The sequence below is a fragment of the Oreochromis niloticus genome, linkage group LG3 (genome assembly GCF_001858045.2).
Source record: "Oreochromis niloticus isolate F11D_XX linkage group LG3, O_niloticus_UMD_NMBU, whole genome shotgun sequence".
Lineage (NCBI taxonomy): Eukaryota > Metazoa > Chordata > Actinopteri > Cichliformes > Cichlidae > Oreochromis > Oreochromis niloticus.
Window position 1 is genome coordinate 4,958,087 of NC_031967.2, and position 20,085 is coordinate 4,978,171.

Below are 20,085 nucleotides of genomic sequence, written 5' to 3' on the forward strand. Positions count from 1 at the left end.
TCTTACTTCTTTTCTCATGTAAGATCTTGATCTTAATCAGGCCTCATCTCATCTTCCTTCTAGACCTCAGAGGACTATATCACTTAAACTTTTCTTTTGGCAAACCTTATAGTTATGGCTTGAACTGTCATGGTCCTGGGCCATGTTGGCCCAGTATTCTTAGTTTTCATGTATTTTGTTCCTTATTTAGGCCATGCTTCCTGGGTTGCTCTGTTACGTTGTTCCTTATGTGTTTTTCCCCTTGTGACTCTTACCCCGTGTGCCCCTCTGTGTATCTGTGAGCCCTCGTCTCTCCTTGTGTTTTATTCCATGTTTTACCCAGTCTGTGCTCTCCCCGTGCTCGCTCTCCTCCTGTCTGAACCTCTGTGTACTTCCTGTTTTACTTTGACAGTCTCCCGTCAGTGTTGCGTTTACTCCTGCCATGTCTCGTTATGATTATCTGTGTCAGCTGTGTTCCCCGTGTGCTCCCACTTCCCTCGTTAACCCTCTGTGTATTTATGTCCACGTCTCCCTTAGTTCAGCGTCGCGTTCTCCCTCATGCTGTGTGTGATTCTCCCCGTGTCTCCAAGTGTACATTATAATTAGCTTTTCCCAGTTTAGTTTGTATGGTTTTTCTGTCCAGCAATAAAGCTGTGTTTTCAGTTCATTCCTACCTCTGTGAGCTTGCGTTTGGGTCCTCATCCTGCCTGCACACAGCCTAACCATGACATGAACAGGTGACTCTTAACAAATCCTTAGCTATGCTGCAATATGTCTAGGCTGCTGGTGTTTCTTATTCATTCACCTCTTTCTATCAGCTCAATAAACATCAGCAAACACACAAAGTATTTGTGTGGAGTCACAAAAATACAGTGTGTCGCTAACTAAAGGTCCAGCTGCTGTATTTTGCAGGGAGAGAAAAGAAAGTGAGCTAACTTTACTCAGAGATGGAAAAAGATAAGAAAGACACCACAGGAGAGGAAGAAGAGATGTTAGATTTAAAGGTAAGGACTGCTCAGTGGGATTTCATAAACTGGAAATTTAAAGCTCGCATGTAGGTCCTCATGTTTTTAAATGTGTCCATATCATACAAAACAAACTAAGGCAGACTGTGTTATTTAAAGGTTGCACAAACGGCTGTATTTGTTGTATTGTAATGAATTTAAAGTGTGTGTGACTGATGTACAGTGCCCAGCACCACAAATTCAAATTCCACCTTCATACTAACTGTATAGGGTATAATATAAAGACAGCATAAACATTATACTGTCAGTGTAGAAGATGGAAATCAGCAAGGATAACTCATGAAACATCTGCTTACATCTTGTTGAATTCACTTGATTAAATCCACAAAGAGGAGTGAACCTCAGAGGAGCAGTATCAGCCGATCAGCTGATCATAGCCTGTACATTAAGAAAATCCACTTCTCATTTGCTGTTTAAATGGCAAAGTCACCATTTACAATGTGATAAACAGAAAATAGAGATATTTTGTTTTCCTTTTTCTTTGCTCATGTCCTACTTAACTGACTCAGACTGAGTACATTTATTAGAATTAATATTTATACTTAAATAAAGTTTGTATTCCTATCTACTAATATAATTTATTATTCCACTAATATAGCATCAGGTTCAATTAACGTAACATAAAAATACGTGGTAGAACTGCTCTTCTAGCAGTTACTTTTACTTTATTACTCTAAGTACATTACAGAGCCTGTACTTTTTTACATTTACTTGACTAAAGAAGTTGAATCAGTACTTTAACTTTTACTGGAGTATTTTTAACAGTTTTATCTGTACTTCTACTTAAGTACAGACACTCTGTCCTTTGACCAACTCTGCCTCTATCTCTATATCTGATCATTAGTCTGCAGAGGAACTATATTTTTTGTACAATGATAAATTTACACCTGTACTCTGCATACTGCAACAGAGCACATGTCTTTTCTGCCATTTTTGATCTGCTGTGTTTAGAGTGCAATATATGAGTTTGTATTCATATTATGTTCTATTCTTTATGTTTTTGGAGACATTTTATGTTGCTAGGCAGGATAATGGCATCACATTGAATTTTAGGTGTTAAAAATACACAGTGATTGATTTTCATGTAAAAGAAAAATAAAAACATTTTAATAAGAGGCCACTAAATAACGTTTTTTTTAGTAACTCTCAGCAGTTATTTGGACATGAAATATTCGGCAGACGTGTTATTAACTTTATGAGAAAACCTTTTGAGAAAATCCACGATTAAGGCTACAGGAAATACTTTTATTCAAATACAATTTCTTGTCATAATGGCTGCAAAAAATACATTAATAAGATCTATTTATGGTTTATTGTTTGAAGCCATCTACCAAGACACACCAACGCAGGCCATCTACTAAGCCATGCCGACACCGGCCACCATCCAATCCACCTGAGGGTTTCCACCCTAATCGTCTCCCTCTCCTGTGTCCTGAAGGTTCCCACCTTCGCCGCCATTGTCAGTCTCTGGAACTGAAGCCTCATGAACTGATTTGTCTCGGCTGTTGGCGACACGGGCGGCCTCCTGAACTGTTTTTTTTGGACTGTTTTTCCTTTTCTTCTGAGTTCTCCTTCCTGGAGCTCCAGCACCCACCCACCCAGGTTGGGTGGAAATGTTCTCATTTTAAGAGCTTGATTGTGAAAGATTAAACTGCAGATGTCCACAGAAGTTTAAAGATGAACTATAAATAAATAATAATTATGCATACTTTATTGATCTCTGTGTGGAAATTCCTCTCTGCACTTAACCCATTCACTCACTAAAGCAGTGGACAGCCACCAATCTAGCACTCAGGGAGCAGTATGTAGGGACAGTACCTTGCTCAGGGGTAAATCAGGGTATCTGCTCAGTGGATTTGAACCCCTGACCTTCAGGTCATGGGGCCACCACTCTACCTACTGAGCTATCCCTGCCCAAACTTTAAACTTATAGACATTTTTAAAAATCTAAAAAGCTATTTTCTTCATGCATTCTTTTATGATATATATTTTTTTTAAATGTTCAATCAGTCTAGCTCTAATCCTAAATTCCTAAATAGACCTTTGAGGATTTGAGCATTTGGGAAACATTATGCAAAGTTCCTCTTAATTGTAAAACACAAATCTGAGGATGTTGGAAGACATTTGTGGTTCTGATCAGCTTTGTGGCATGTAGGAGCTCCTTTTATTAATATTCCTAAGTCCTGAATAATACTCATAAACACCGAGGTCCTGCTATATGCCAACGTGTATCCGGACCCTTACAAAACAAAGATGTGAAGCAACGTTAATAATTGTTGGGAACTTTTTTTAATTTCCAGTTTTCAGTTACTGTTGTTGATATGTTAAGAGTAAGAATAAGTTCAGATTCTCTTAAAAATAATAACACTAATATGTCAACAATTGTTGGACTTGTGGAGGTATTTTGAGAACCCTAAGAGAGTCTTATAAACATCTGAAGGAAAAATATTCTTTAACCATAGATGCAGACTCATGCAAAAATATTGATTAGGGATTTTATTTGATTTTGGAGAGTTAGAACAAACAGATTGGATTCTCAAAGTCAGTCAATTTCTTGGGGTCTGAAGCAACAACAGCACAGAGCTCTGAATTTTTGGAAGAAGCCCTTTCTTTTTCTCCCTGATTTGAATGTTGTCAGACTTCTCTGACTTATTAGTAAAAGAGACAACTGGCTCAGACATGGATAGACTTACAGAAGGGAGTTCCTCAATAGGAAGATCATCAGACTTTGCCAGAATTTTGGAAGCAGGTTCTTCAGTAAGAAGAACATCAGCCATTTGTGAACTTTCAAACGGAGGTTCAGAAGTGGGAAGAACATCACCCATTAAAGAACTTTTAGAAGGAGGTTCTTCAGAGGAAAAAATATCAGCCATTCGTGAACTTTCAAACGGAGGTTCAGAAGTAGGAAGAACATCTGACTTCAGCAGACCTCCAGGATGAGGTTATTTAGTTGGAAGAACATCAGGCACTACTGGACTTTCACAAGGGGGCTGGAAGATCTGGTGTATGGTGTTTTTGCTACATCAGTTCTCAGTAGCCCTGGTGCAAAGTTTGCAATTTTGTTCAGCAGAATCTGTTCTGGATATTTTCCTCTGACTTCAGACAGGATTGTGTGCACCATGCCATCTCTGATGGGAGTGTGAGAAGATGGCATGGTTTTCCATTGTTGGGAGAGATTTGGCTACTTGATCCAAAGTGGCCTTTGGAGGATGCTCAATCTCTGGGAGGCCATGTTCAGTAGGGGGTGAGCAGTAAGCTCCCAGAATCCATGCACGACATGGGGAACCACCTCTATCACCACGTCTGGTGCAGTGAGCAGTTTGGAGGTTTGTGCGTCCTGCTGCCTCTCTTTAAGGAGTTCAATGTACTTGCTGACATTGCTGAGGAGCTTAGGTGTTCTGTAGAATAAAGTTATAAGAATGATCTTTTAAACCTATTTAAAGAATCACAGAAATATTGAAACACTGTAGCTGGACTGTTAATGATTGTACGGCAGATGTGATCACTGAAATTTAGGAGGTATGGCTTCTGGAAATCCCAGCAGCATCCGGGCTTAAAACTCGATGTCCCTGGTTTGGTTTTCCTTCTGAAGTCGGAGCAACTCCATCATCATTGAAATCTAAAAATAAAAGGAGACATTTAATCAGCACCACTCTCAGGTCCTCAGAAATCACCTGATATTTTATCTCAGTTTTGGTTTGGATGAATCTGGGTCTTACCTGAGCCCTGTAACCTGGAAGATACCAGCAGATCTCCACAGCTGTGTTATATATGGGTGTGTTGAACAACACCTGTCAAAAAAATAAGAATTTACTCATTGTTACTTAAATTGATTCTCAGTTTGTCAGCTTTTAAAACTGCATCAAATTCTTCAAACTGTTGAAATGCAGTAAAAACAAAAAGTGTCACATATCCTGATGGATTTGTAGTACTGCTGTCAGCGCTAATCTCATTAAAATGACGTTAACGCCATAACCGCATTAACACGGCAAATCTCCGTTAGCGAGTTAACATGGATCAGCCTGTGCGTGGGGCTGCACGGCGTTAACGCAGATCCCTTTACTTGCTTCCATTAAAACGCTGCTGTTCTATCACAGCCGGGGAAGAAAAACTTTCTAATACTTTCCAAAAATTGTGTAAGATCAAATCAAACAGTCACCTCAAGACACTTTACATTGTAAGGTAGACCCTACAATAATACATACAGACAAAAAGATTTTATACACCGTAACTTTAAAGATACTTGAAAATAGGCATCAGCCTGAGCCCGTTCAGTCAGCACACAGTCTGTGTAATGTGTGAATAAAAATAAATATAAGTTTTCCTCCCTTTTCCAATCAGAACTTCCAAGTAGAGTTTTTGACCTTTGGCACCACTAAGCTGTGGGATGTTTTTTTCCTTCTTTTAAAATATATATCTTATACACTGTACACTGTAATTACTGCATTTCTATAAAAATACTCTAAACCGTCTTCAAAAACTTTAAAGTCTATTTGGGCATTTTGAACACGAAAACTATTAAGTGAAGTATAAAAGTATAGATCCAATGTTCACATCAGGGCCCATGGGGTCGGGAGTAAATTAGACTTAGTCACTGTCTGTGGCAAAAAAGAAATCAATATAACTAACAAATATTTCCATAATTAAAACACCTCCTGTTGTGTGAAGACTGCAGTAAGTCATCTGTAGGCATGTTTGATGTACTCACTGCAGCTGTTACTAGAAATAGCAGGACAGAAATGGCAGTAAGACATTTTAAAAGGGCCCAATGACTAAAATACACGCACTGGCCACTGTATTAGGCACACGTCCTCAACTGCTCATTAACACAAATATCTATCAGCCACTTACATGGCTGGAGACGAGGGTGTAGGCATGTAGACACGGTCATGATGACCCATCAAAGTTCAAACTGAGCATCAGAATGGTGGGAAGAAAAGATGATTTAAGGGACTTTGAACGTGGCGTGGTAGCAGGTGCGAAATGGGCTGATCTGAGTATTTCAGAAACTGCTGATCTACAGGGATTTTCCCACACAACCATCGCTGGAGGTGAAGGAAAATAGAAGAAGTAGCAAGACTATTCTAAACACTCTGTTCTAAGTATAGAGTCTTTACCGGACTGAGTGCAGTATATACAGATTTTCAGCCTGGTTACCTCAATTACCTTTTCACGTTGTACCCTTTTATGCCTTAACCTGCATAATTTGTGTCTACTACATTAATGTATTTGTGATTTAAATGTTCAGTTTCTTCCTTTCTGTACCGACCTCTTGTGGTAAGATGTAATCATGTCACCGCTGTGCTGTCTTACTTGTCAGTTACTGCCTTTATGTGGCACTGGATGTGTATAAGACAGCAACGGTCAGGTATTTGTAATTTTTCAGTGACCTCTCTCTAGAGGTGAGAAGTAACCAAGTACAAATACTTTTTTATTGTACTTAAGTAAAATTTTCAGGTATCTGTAATTTACTTGAGTAGATTTTTTTTTTAATGAAAACTTCTTCCTTTTACACCCTACATTTTAAAAAAAACTATCTGTACTTTCTACATTTTCAAACCAGGCTCTTTACTTTTGATTTAACATTTGAGGGGAGTTATTATTTCATGTCACTGTGAGCCTAAAGGAGCCTAATTTCTATCAGCTCAACAAACATCAGCAAACACACAAACTGTTTGTGTGCAGTCACAAAAACACAGTGTGTCGCTAGCTAAAGGTCCAGCTGCTGTATTTCACAGAGAGAGAAAAGAAAGTGAGCTAACTTCACTCAGAGATGGAGAAAGATAAGAAAGACAGGACAGGAGAGGAAGAAGAAAGGTTAGATTTAAAGGTAAGGACTGCTCAGTGGGATTTCATAAACTGGAAATTTAAAGCTCACATGTAAGTCCTCATGTTTTTAAATGTGACATCATTATTTTCCATATCATACAAAACAACTAAGGCAGAATATGTTATTTGAAGGTTGCATAAACTGGTTAATTTGCTGTACTGTGATGAATTTAAAGTGCGTGCGACCGATGTACAGTGACCAGCACCACAGCTCATGGTCAAAGTTAGGTTACATAAAGTGAAACTGCATTTTAGCAGATTATGCTTAGATTCATTCATTGAATTCCACCTTCATACCAACTGTATAGGGCAGTGGTTCTCAAACTTTTCACAATGAGTACCACCTCATAGAATATATGGCTCTTGAAGTACCACCCTTATGACCGACATTAAAGTACAGTAGTATAGGCCTATTTAACACCACATACAGTTTACACGAGACAATTTTATTTCTTATATGAATGTTATTTATATTAACTCTCATAAACAGGATGTGACAAGTGATAATAATAACAACTGTATTGCATTAAAACATTCACAGCAGGTGGATATATTATCTTTAAGTGATGACCTGATGAAACCTGCTTCCGGGTCCAAACTACTCTGCATTTATTAAGGCGGCAGGGGCGGATCTAGAAGGGTGGCATGGGGTGGCAAGTGCCACCCTAAAATGATCCCTTGCCACCCCAAGTGCCACCCCAGTTTTGCATATGACAGTGTTGTTTGTTAAAATAAGATAGCATTAACAGTTTGAGCGTAGTTACAGTCAACAGTGAACATAAATGCTAAAACTGAATATATTGCATAGTGTTCCCCCCCTCCACCATTAACAAATGGTTCAGCCCATAGCAGGACCGGCTTTTTTCTTGTTTTCAGTAGCAAGCAATGCTTATGATTGTGCCAGAGCACATTTTGAACAGCACCATGGGAATTACGGATTTTACACAGGTGGTTGGATGTTACACTCTGAAAATGGAAGGAAGGTGAGTGTTATTAACCCTCTGTGGTCCACGGACACGCTGCACCTCCAAATCACATGACTAATGTAAGCTGATATAGCAACAAGCTGCAGCCACGCTGAGTCTCTGTTTCAGCCCACATTAAAAGTTCGGACTTCAAAGTTTTTAAATTTTAATTACAGGCCAGTAAATCCAGAGTTATGATAATATATATAAGCCACGCTTTTTTCTAAATACTGTCGTCACGTTTTGTCTGTGTGTTTTAAACGTTTTCTAAGGACAGCGAGAAAACAGTAAAGAAAGGAAAAAAAGCCACCTCTTTCCTATCGGTGGAAAAATGTACCATGTCGACCAATTAAAAAAAAGTCAACACATGAGATTTGGTTATTTGGTTGTTTAGGAAGAGGGGAGAGTTTTGGGAGTGACGGCAACGGCAGCGAGACAGAGCGAGCGAGTGAGAGAGAGAGAGAGAGAGAGAGAGTTTTTAGATGTGGGAGATTTGTGACGTTTAGTGTGGAGTGTATACTTAGTGTGTTGTGTTGTCTTGTGTAGCTGTTCTGTTGTGTAGTCGTTTTGTTTTGTGTGTCAGTGAGGGCACTAATGAACACAAAGGCACATTTGCAACGTAAACACTGTCACTAAGTAGAAAACCAGCGGAGTGATACACCTCCTGTTGTCAGGCCTGCAGGTTTATCCCTGTGCTGTTCTCCTCTGTCTTTTGGTGGACAAACTTTTTTTTACTGGCACACATCATTTGTGGGGCATCTTATTGCGAAACCTGATTGTTCTCTCATTTTAGTTTTAGTAATATTTTTAAATGGTTGTACAAAATGAAAAAAACGGCAGGTGTATTGGCTGCATTTTTAGATAAATAGTTGTATATGTTTACAAAATGTACATTTTATATTTGCATTTCAAGTTATAAAAATTTAGTCAAATGCCTGTGGGGTTTTTTTACAGTAAAAAAATACTGCTAGGATTTTAAGTTCTTTGTGTGATTTCAGATCAGTAATACTAATGCAGTATGTCAGTGAAAAAACAACTAAATTCAGTTGAGCTGAAAAGAATGATACCAAACAAGGCAAGGGGAAAAAACAAAATGAAACAATCTGAGGGTGAAATACAAACGTAAACTCAAAAGGAGTCAAAAATGGCCGGTTGTATTTCAGACCTCAGTGGGTTAATCCAACAAATCATAAAAAATTAGGTTTAAATTTATGTTCATGACAGTGCAGATTTCTGACATTTTGTGTAATTTAAGCTGGAACAATGTGATTGTTTTCTAACAAAAAACAGTGTGAAACTTAAGTTAGACTTGTGTTTGTAAATGAACCGCCCCATGTTGTGTAGCTTTCTGGATTTTATACTTATTGGGCTACATATTTATTTATTATACAGGCTATACAGTACATAACATCAAAACTCACATGTTTTATGTAACTAAAGTGTGTAATTATGTGGGCTACAGACAATAATTAAGTTATAGACTATATTTATATGAAAAATGTGTATACTTAGTGCATTTGAATTATTTTAACCAATTATTGTAACCACCTGCATATGTGTTTGGGGGGAAAAAAAGGCTTTGATTTTGCCACCCCAATTGAATTCTTTGCCACCCTCATGCCACCCTAAGAAAATTTCTCTAGATCCGCCCCTGTAAGGCGGTTGTGTTTTTAACATGTTTTACTGTTTATTATCTTTTTCTATTTAATCTGCACAAGATTAAATAGAAAAAGATCGGTTTTTATCATCACTATTCATTTTAAAGCTCAGTTTTTAAACTTTACGATGTAACTACAGCTCAGCCCATGCAGCAGTATATTAATGACTAAACTTGTATTGCACTTGTTCTCCTCACTGAAGTTTGGTCAGTTTACAGCATCCTGCTATGCGATTCCATTTGTCCCTAACCTTCGGGAACCCTCATGTTAACTTTTATCGAGTGGAAAAAAGTTAGCGTTCATCCTCCAGTTTCACATTTTATATTATGCTAACCATAGCTGTGTAGCTAGCCACAACGCAGCACATCGTTATATACCAGCTAGCCCCAACTTCAGTAACCCTACAAACGTCACTGCTGTTTAGTTTTCTGTCTTCATTTATCTCTTAAGTGATAACAGGGATGTATGTTTTAATTTTTGCTGTGGCGGTTAAGCTGCCGGATTTTTGGCTTCACGACCCTCCTTCCTGGCTTGTGCACGTCGAAGCTCAGTTGCGTTTCAGCCGACTACAGGAAATAGCTGCGGCGCTACTCACTCTGACGCAGAGCGGGCCGAGAAACTCCTCTCTCTCTTGGGCCTGGGTGATGGTGCCGCGCTCGAGCTCATGGAGAGCACGCTATCCTTGCTGGGAACGGATGACGGCAGATTCCTCTTCACTCACGTCTTCCTCCGACAGGTGCCGGTGCCAGCTGGCCTCGCCAACTCCCCGCTGCTGGCCGCGAAGGCTTACCGCTCACTCGCAGAAGAAGCGGATCGCATTCTCCTGTCTACCAGAAGCTTCGGCAGCCAGGCTATAGTTCCCGATTAACCGACGGCATCTCCCGCACCCCCACCGATTCTTTCGGGGGCCTCCGACTCATCGATGGTGGCTGGGATCGCGGCACGGCGGAAAAGGGCTGTGTTTTTACCAATGACTGTATTGGTTTTTACTATCAGCGTGACAGCGGCGTACCGCCTTTGCAGTTTTAAGGACCAGGGAAATGAGCCCGCCAGCGCTCTGAAGTGGCGATGAGGAAAGGCTGCTCGGGGAGACGTTTTCTGGGTGACTCCGGCTCCCAGAAGAGCCCCGGGAACTCTCGTGTCGTCTTTTGTATACCTCCACAATGGTATATTATTTAATCTTAAAAAAAAAAAAAGGAGATTTCCCGGGTACCACCAGAGAGAGCCCAAGTACCGCCAGTGGTACGCACCACAGTTTTTATTTATTATTTATCTATTTTTTAACACTGAGGTCCTGCTATATGCCAACGTGTATCTGGACCCTTACAAAACAAAGATGTGAAGCAACGTTAATAATTGTTGGGAACTTTTTTTAATTTCCAGTTTTCAGTTACTGTTGTTGATATGTTAAGAGTAAGAATAAGTTCAGATTCTCTTAAAAATAAAAACACTAATATGTCAACAATTGTTGGACTTGTGGAGGTATTTTGAGAACCCTAAGAGAGTCTTATAAACATCTGAAGGAAAAATATTCTTTAACCATAGATGCAGACTCATGCAAAAATATTGATTAGGGATTTTATTTGATTTTGGAGAGTTAGAACAAACATGGTATTCTCAAAGTCAGTCAATTTCTTGGGGTCTGAAGCAACAACAGCACAGAGCTCTGAATTTTTGGAAGAAGCCCTTTCTTTTTCTTCTTTTTCTCCCTGATTTGAATGTTGTCAGACTTCTCTGACTTATTAGTAAAAGAGACAACTGGCTCAGACATGGATAGACTTACAGAAGGGAGTTCCTCACTAGGAAGATCATCAGACTTTGCCAGAATTTTGGAAGCAGGTTCTTCAGTAAGAAGAACATCAGCCATTTGTGAACTTTCAAACGGAGGCTCTTTAGTAGGAAGAACATCTGACTTTGGCATATTTTCACAAGCAGATTCTTCAGAGGAAAAAATATCAGCCATTCGTGAACTTTCAAATGAAGGTTCAGAAGTAGGAAGAACATCTGATTTCGGCAGACCTTCAGGATGAGGTTCTTTAGTTGGAAGAACATCAGGCACTACTGGACTTTCACAAGGGGGCTGGAAGATCTGGCATATGGTGTTCTTTGCTACATCAGCAATTGTTCTGAGTACCCCTGGTGCAAAGTTTGCAATTTTGTTCAGCAGAATCTGTTCTGGATATTTTCCTCTGACTTCAGACAGGATTGTGTGCACCATGCCATCTCTGATGGAGTGTGAGAAGATGGCCTGGTTTTCCATTGTTGGGATAGATTTGGCTACTTGATCCAAAGTGGCCTTTGAAGGATGCTCAATCTCTGGGAGGCCATGTTCAGTAGGCGGTGAGGAGTAAGCTCCCAGAATCCATGCACGACATGGGGAACCACCTCTATCACCACGTCTAGTGCAGTGAGCAGTTTGGAGGTTTGTGACTGACTTTGAGGATCAAAGTCAGTCAATTTCTTGGGGTCTGAAGCAACAACAGCACAGAGCTCTGAATTTTTGGAAGAAGCCCTTTCTTTTTCTTCTTTTTCTCCTGGAGTTGATGTTGTCAGACTTCTCTGAATTATTAGTAATAGAGACAACTGGCTCAGACATGGATAGACTTACAGAAGGGAGTTCCTCACTAGGAAGATCATCAGACTTTGCCAGAATTTTGGAAGCAGGTTCTTCAGTAAGAAGAACATCAGCCATTTGTGAACTTTCAAACGGAGGTTCAGAAGTGGGAAGAACATCTGACTTCAGCAGACCTTCAGGATGAGGTTCTTTAGTTGGAAGAACATCAGGCACTACTGGACTTTCACAAGGGGGCTGGAAGATCTGGCGTATGTTGTTTTTGCTACATCAGTTCTGAGTAGCCCTGGTGCAAAGTTTGCAATTTTGTTCAGCAGAATCCGTTCTGGATATTTTATTCTGACTTCAGACAGGATTGTGTGCACCATGCCGTCTCTGATGGAGTGTGAGAAGATGGCCTGGTTTTCCATTGTTGGGAGAGATTTGGCTACTTGATCCAAAGTGGCCTTTGGAGGATGCTCAATCTCTGGGAGGCCATGTTCAGTAGGGGGTGAGCAGTAAGCTCCCAGAATCCATGCACGACATGGGGAACCACCTCTATCACCACGTCTGGTGCAGTGAGCAGTTTGGAGGTTTGTGCGTCCTGCTGCCTCTCTTTAAGGAGTTCAATGTACTTGCTGACATTGCTGAGGAGCTTAGGTGTTCTGTAGAATAAAGTTATAAGAATGATCTTTTAAACCTATTTAAAGAATCACAGAAATATTGAAACACTGTAGCTGGACTGTTAATGATTGTACGGCAGATGTGATCACTGAAATTTAGGAGGTATGGCTTCTGGAAATCCCAGCAGCATCCGGGCTTAAAACGCGATGTCCCTGGTTTGGTTTTCCTTCTGAAGTCGGAGCAACTCCATCATCATTGAAATCTAAAAATAAAAGGAGACATTTAATCAGCACCACTCTCAGGTCCTCAGAAATCACCTGATATTTTATCTCAGTTTTGGTTTGGATGAATCTGGGTCTTACCTGAGCCCTGTAACCTGGAAGATACCAGCAGATCTCCACAGCTGTGTTATATATGGGTGTGTTGAACAACACCTGTCAAAAAATAAGAATTTACTCATTGTTACTTAAATTGATTCTCAGTTTGTCAGCTTTTAAAACTGCATCAAATTCTTCAAACTGTTGAAATGCAGTAAAAACAAAAAGTGTCACATATCCTGATGGATTTGTAGTACTGCTGTCAGCGCTAATCTCATTAAAATGACGTTAACGCCATAACCGCATTAACACGGCAAATCTCCGTTAGCGAGTTAACATGGATCAGCCTGTGCGTGGGGCTGCACGGCGTTAACGCAGATCCCTTTACTTGCTTCCATTAAAACGCTGCTGTTCTATCACAGCCGGGGAAGAAAAACTTTCTAATACTTTCCAAAAATTGTGTAAGATCAAATCAAACAGTCACCTCAAGACACTTTACATTGTAAGGTAGACCCTACAATAATACATACAGACAAAAAGATTTTATACACCGTAACTTTAAAGATACTTGAAAATAGGCATCAGCCTGAGCCCGTTCAGTCAGCACACAGTCTGTGTAATGTGTGAATAAAAATAAATATAAGTTTTCCTCCCTTTTCCAATCAGAACTTCCAAGTAGAGTTTTTGACCTTTGGCACCACTAAGCTGTGGGATGTTTTTTTCCTTCTTTTAAAATATATATCTTATACACTGTACACTGTAATTACTGCATTTCTATAAAAATACTCTAAACCGTCTTCAAAAACTTTAAAGTCTATTTGGGCATTTTGAACACGAAAACTATTAAGTGAAGTATAAAAGTATAGATCCAATGTTCACATCAGGGCCCATGGGGTCGGGAGTAAATTAGACTTAGTCACTGTCTGTGGCAAAAAAGAAATCAATATAACTAACAAATATTTCCATAATTAAAACACCTCCTGTTGTGTGAAGACTGCAGTAAGTCATCTGTAGGCATGTTTGATGTACTCACTGCAGCTGTTACTAGAAATAGCAGGACAGAAATGGCAGTAAGACATTTTAAAAGGGCCCAATGACTAAAATACACGCACTGGCCACTGTATTAGGCACACGTCCTCAACTGCTCATTAACACAAATATCTATCAGCCACTTACATGGCTGGAGACGAGGGTGTAGGCATGTAGACACGGTCATGATGACCCATCAAAGTTCAAACTGAGCATCAGAATGGTGGGAAGAAAAGATGATTTAAGGGACTTTGAACGTGGCGTGGTAGCAGGTGCGAAATGGGCTGATCTGAGTATTTCAGAAACTGCTGATCTACAGGGATTTTCCCACACAACCATCGCTGGAGGTGAAGGAAAATAGAAGAAGTAGCAAGACTATTCTAAACACTCTGTTCTAAGTATAGAGTCTTTACCGGACTGAGTGCAGTATATACAGATTTTCAGCCTGGTTACCTCACTTACCTTTTCACGTTGTACCCTTTTATGCCTTAACCTGCATAATTTGTGTCTACTACATTAATGTATTTGTGATTTAAATGTTCAGTTTCTTCCTTTCTGTACCGACCTCTTGTGGTAAGATGTAATCATGTCAGCGCTGTGCTGTCTTACTTGTCAGTTACTGCCTTTATGTGGCACTGGATGTGTATAAGACAGCAACGGTCAGGTATTTGTAATTTTTCAGTGACCTCTCTCTAGAGGTGAGAAGTAACCAAGTACAAATACTTTTTTATTGTACTTAAGTAAAATTTTCAGGTATCTGTAATTTACTTGAGTAGATTTTTTTTTTAATGAAAACTTCTTCCTTTTACACCCTACATTTTAAAAAAAACTATCTGTACTTTCTACATTTTCAAACCAGGCTCTTTACTTTTGATTTAACATTTGAGGGGAGTTATTATTTCATGTCACTGTGAGCCTAAAGGAGCCTAATTTCTATCAGCTCAACAAACATCAGCAAACACACAAACTGTTTGTGTGCAGTCACAAAAACACAGTGTGTCGCTAGCTAAAGGTCCAGCTGCTGTATTTCACAGAGAGAGAAAAGAAAGTGAGCTAACTTCACTCAGAGATGGAGAAAGATAAGAAAGACAGGACAGGAGAGGAAGAAGAAAGGTTAGATTTAAAGGTAAGGACTGCTCAGTGGGATTTCATAAACTGGAAATTTAAAGCTCACATGTAAGTCCTCATGTTTTTAAATGTGACATCATTATTTTCCATATCATACAAAACAACTAAGGCAGAATATGTTATTTGAAGGTTGCATAAACTGGTTAATTTGCTGTACTGTGATGAATTTAAAGTGCGTGCGACCGATGTACAGTGACCAGCACCACAGCTCATGGTCAAAGTTAGGTTACATAAAGTGAAACTGCATTTTAGCAGATTATGCTTAGATTCATTCATTGAATTCCACCTTCATACCAACTGTATAGGGCAGTGGTTCTCAAACTTTTCACAATGAGTACCACCTCATAGAATATATGGCTCTTGAAGTACCACCCTTATGACCGACATTAAAGTACAGTAGTATAGGCCTATTTAACACCACATACAGTTTACACGAGACAATTTTATTTCTTATATGAATGTTATTTATATTAACTCTCATAAACAGGATGTGACAAGTGATAATAATAACAACTGTATTGCATTAAAACATTCACAGCAGGTGGATATATTATCTTTAAGTGATGACCTGATGAAACCTGCTTCCGGGTCCAAACTACTCTGCATTTATTAAGGCGGCAGGGGCGGATCTAGAAGGGTGGCATGGGGTGGCAAGTGCCACCCTAAAATGATCCCTTGCCACCCCAAGTGCCACCCCAGTTTTGCATATGACAGTGTTGTTTGTTAAAATAAGATAGCATTAACAGTTTGAGCGTAGTTACAGTCAACAGTGAACATAAATGCTAAAACTGAATATATTGCATAGTGTTCCCCCCTCCACCATTAACAAATGGTTCAGCCCATAGCAGGACCGGCTTTTTTCTTGTTTTCAGTAGCAAGCAATGCTTATGATTGTGCCAGAGCACATTTTGAACAGCACCATGGGAATTACGGATTTTACACAGGTGGTTGGATGTTACACTCTGAAAATGGAAGGAAGGTGAGTGTTATTAACCCTCTGTGGTCCACGGACACGCTGCACCTCCAAATCACATGACTAATGTAAGCTGATATAGCAACAAGCTGCAGCCACGCTGAGTCTCTGTTTCAGCCCACATTAAAAGTTCGGACTTCAAAGTTTTTAAATTTTAATTACAGGCCAGTAAATCCAGAGTTATGATAATATATATAAGCCACGCTTTTTTCTAAATACTGTCGTCACATTTTTGTCTGTGTGTTTTAAACGTTTTCTAAGGACAGCGAGAAAACAGTAAAGAAAGGAAAAAAAGCCACCTCTTTCCTATCGGTGGAAAAATGTACCATGTCGACCAATTAAAAAAAAGTCAACACATGAGATTTGGTTATTTGGTTGTTTAGGAAGAGGGGAGAGTTTTGGGAGTGACGGCAACGGCAGCGAGACAGAGCGAGCGAGTGAGAGAGAGAGAGAGAGAGAGAGTTTTTAGATGTGGGAGATTTGTGACGTTTAGTGTGGAGTGTATACTTAGTGTGTTGTGTTGTCTTGTGTAGCTGTTCTGTTGTGTAGTCGTTTTGTTTTGTGTGTCAGTGAGGGCACTAATGAACACAAAGGCACATTTGCAACGTAAACACTGTCACTAAGTAGAAAACCAGCGGAGTGATACACCTCCTGTTGTCAGGCCTGCAGGTTTATCCCTGTGCTGTTCTCCTCTGTCTTTTGGTGGACAAACTTTTTTTTACTGGCACACATCATTTGTGGGGCATCTTATTGCGAAACCTGATTGTTCTCTCATTTTAGTTTTAGTAATATTTTTAAATGGTTGTACAAAATGAAAAAAACGGCAGGTGTATTGGCTGCATTTTTAGATAAATAGTTGTATATGTTTACAAAATGTACATTTTATATTTGCATTTCAAGTTATAAAAATTTAGTCAAATGCCTGTGGGGTTTTTTACAGTAAAAAATACTGCTAGGATTTTAAGTTCTTTGTGTGATTTCAGATCAGTAATACTAATGCAGTATGTCAGTGAAAAAACAACTAAATTCAGTTGAGCTGAAAAGAATGATACCAAACAAGGCAAGGGGAAAAAAACAAAATGAAACAATCTGAGGGTGAAATACAAACGTAAACTCAAAAGGAGTCAAAAATGGCCGGTTGTATTTCAGACCTCAGTGGGTTAATCCAACAAATCATAAAAAATTAGGTTTAAATTTATGTTCATGACAGTGCAGATTTCTGACATTTTGTGTAATTTAAGCTGGAACAATGTGATTGTTTTCTAACAAAAAACAGTGTGAAACTTAAGTTAGACTTGTGTTTGTAAATGAACCGCCCCATGTTGTGTAGCTTTCTGGATTTTATACTTATTGGGCTACATATTTATTTATTATACAGGCTATACAGTACATAACATCAAAACTCACATGTTTTATGTAACTAAAGTGTGTAATTATGTGGGCTACAGACAATAATTAAGTTATAGACTATATTTATATGAAAAATGTGTATACTTAGTGCATTTGAATTATTTTAACCAATTATTGTAACCACCTGCATATGTGTTTGGGGGGGAAAAAAGGCTTTGATTTTGCCACCCCAATTGAATTCTTTGCCACCCTCATGCCACCCTAAGAAAATTTCTCTAGATCCGCCCCTGTAAGGCGGTTGTGTTTTTAACATGTTTTACTGTTTATTATCTTTTTCTATTTAATCTGCACAAGATTAAATAGAAAAAGATCGGTTTTTATCATCACTATTCATTTTAAAGCTCAGTTTTTTAAACTTTACGATGTAACTACAGCTCAGCCCATGCAGCAGTATATTAATGACTAAACTTGTATTGCACTTGTTCTCCTCACTGAAGTTTGGTCAGTTTACAGCATCCTGCTATGCGATTCCATTTGTCCCTAACCTTCGGGAACCCTCATGTTAACTTTTATCGAGTGGAAAAAAGTTAGCGTTCATCCTCCAGTTTCACATTTTATATTATGCTAACCATAGCTGTGTAGCTAGCCACAACGCAGCACATCGTTATATACCAGCTAGCCCCAACTTCAGTAACCCTACAAACGTCACTGCTGTTTAGTTTTCTGTCTTCATTTATCTCTTAAGTGATAACAGGGATGTAAGTTTTAATTTTTGCTGTGGCGGTTAAGCTGCCGGATTTTTGGCTTCACGACCCTCCTTCCTGGCTTGTGCACGTCGAAGCTCAGTTGCGTTTCAGCCGACTACAGGAAATAGCTGCGGCGCTACTCACTCTGACGCAGAGCGGGCCGAGAAACTCCTCTCTCTCTTGGGCCTGGGTGATGGTGCCGCGCTCGAGCTCATGGAGAGCACGCTATCCTTGCTGGGAACGGATGACGGCAGATTCCTCTTCACTCACGTCTTCCTCCGACAGGTGCCGGTGCCAGCTGGCCTCGCCAACTCCCCGCTGCTGGCCGCGAAGGCTTACCGCTCACTCGCAGAAGAAGCGGATCGCATTCTCCTGTCTACCAGAAGCTTCGGCAGCCAGGCTATAGTTCCCGATTAACCGACGGCATCTCCCGCACCCCCACCGATTCTTTCGGGGGCCTCCGACTCATCGATGGTGGCTGGGATCGCGGCACGGCGGAAAAGGGCTGTGTTTTTACCAATGACTGTATTGGTTTTTACTATCAGCGTGACAGCGGCGTACCGCCTTTGCAGTTTTAAGGACCAGGGAAATGAGCCCGCCAGCGCTCTGAAGTGGCGATGAGGAAAGGCTGCTCGGGGAGACGTTTTCTGGGTGACTCCGGCTCCCAGAAGAGCCCCGGGAACTCTCGTGTCGTCTTTTGTATACCTCCACAATGGTATATTATTTAATCTTAAAAAAAAAAAAAGGAGATTTCCCGGGTACCACCAGAGAGAGCCCAAGTACCGCCAGTGGTACGCACCACAGTTTTTATTTATTATTTATCTATTTTTTAACACTGAGGTCCTGCTATATGCCAACGTGTATCTGGACCCTTACAAAACAAAGATGTGAAGCAACGTTAATAATTGTAATTTTTTTAATTTCCAGTTTTCAGTTACTGTTGTTGATATGTTAAGAGTAAGAATAAGTTCAGATTCTCTTAAAAATAAAAACACTAATATGTCAACAATTGTTGGACTTGTGGAGGTATTTTGAGAACCCTAAGAGAGTCTTATAAACATCTGAAGGAAAAATATTCTTTAACCATAGATGCAGACTCATGCAAAAATATTGATTAGGGATTTTATTTGATTTTGGAGAGTTAGAACAAACATGGTATTCTCAAAGTCAGTCAATTTCTTGGGGTCTGAAGCAACAACAGCACAGAGCTCTGAATTTTTGGAAGAAGCCCTTTCTTTTTCTTCTTTTTCTCCCTGATTTGAATGTTGTCAGACTTCTCTGACTTATTAGTAAAAGAGACAACTGGCTCAGACATGGATAGACTTACAGAAGGGAGTTCCTCACTAGGAAGATCATCAGACTTTGCCAGAATTTTGGAAGCAGGTTCTTCAGTAAGAAGAACATCAGCCATTTGTGAACTTTCAAACGGAGGCTCTTTAGTAGGAAGAACATCTGACTTTGGCATATTTTCACAAGCAGATTCTTCAGAGGAAAAAATATCAGCCATTCGTGAACTTTCAAATGAAGGTTCAGAAGTAGGAAGAACATCTGATTTCGGCAGACCTTCAGGATGAGGTTCTTTAGTTGGAAGAACATCAGGCACTACTGGACTTTCACAAGGGGGCTGGAAGATCTGGCATATGGTGTTCTTTGCTACATCAGCAATTGTTCTGAGTACCCCTGGTGCAAAGTTTGCAATTTTGTTCAGCAGAATCTGTTCTGGATATTTTCCTCTGACTTCAGACAGGATTGTGTGCACCATGCCATCTCTGATGGAGTGTGAGAAGATGGCCTGGTTTTCCATTGTTGGGATAGATTTGGCTACTTGATCCAAAGTGGCCTTTGAAGGATGCTCAATCTCTGGGAGGCCATGTTCAGTAGGCGGTGAGGAGTAAGCTCCCAGAATCCATG

The 20,085-nt window shown here is 39.8% G+C and overlaps 2 long non-coding RNA genes across 3 annotated transcripts; one reads left to right on the top strand and one right to left on the bottom strand.

Moving 5' to 3' along the window:
- The first annotated feature begins 297 nt into the window (after nucleotides 1–297).
- On the top strand, nucleotides 298–2,453 carry LOC109196025 (uncharacterized). Its single transcript, XR_002057499.2, has 3 exons — nucleotides 298–716; nucleotides 892–983; nucleotides 2,328–2,453. It is a non-coding gene; the product is annotated as an uncharacterized LOC109196025 (long non-coding RNA).
- Nucleotides 1,810–18,450, bottom strand: LOC109196024 (uncharacterized). 2 transcript variants are annotated; one of them, XR_003219565.1, is made up of 6 exons: nucleotides 18,319–18,450; nucleotides 12,994–13,065; nucleotides 12,766–12,893; nucleotides 10,052–12,672; nucleotides 4,724–4,795; nucleotides 1,810–4,623 (listed from the first exon to the last, which is right to left on the bottom strand). It is a non-coding gene; the product is annotated as an uncharacterized LOC109196024 (long non-coding RNA). The 2 variants fall into 2 exon arrangements; XR_002057498.2 differs by having other exon boundaries at nucleotides 10,052–12,893.
- Between the last annotated feature and the right edge of the window lie 1,635 nt (nucleotides 18,451–20,085).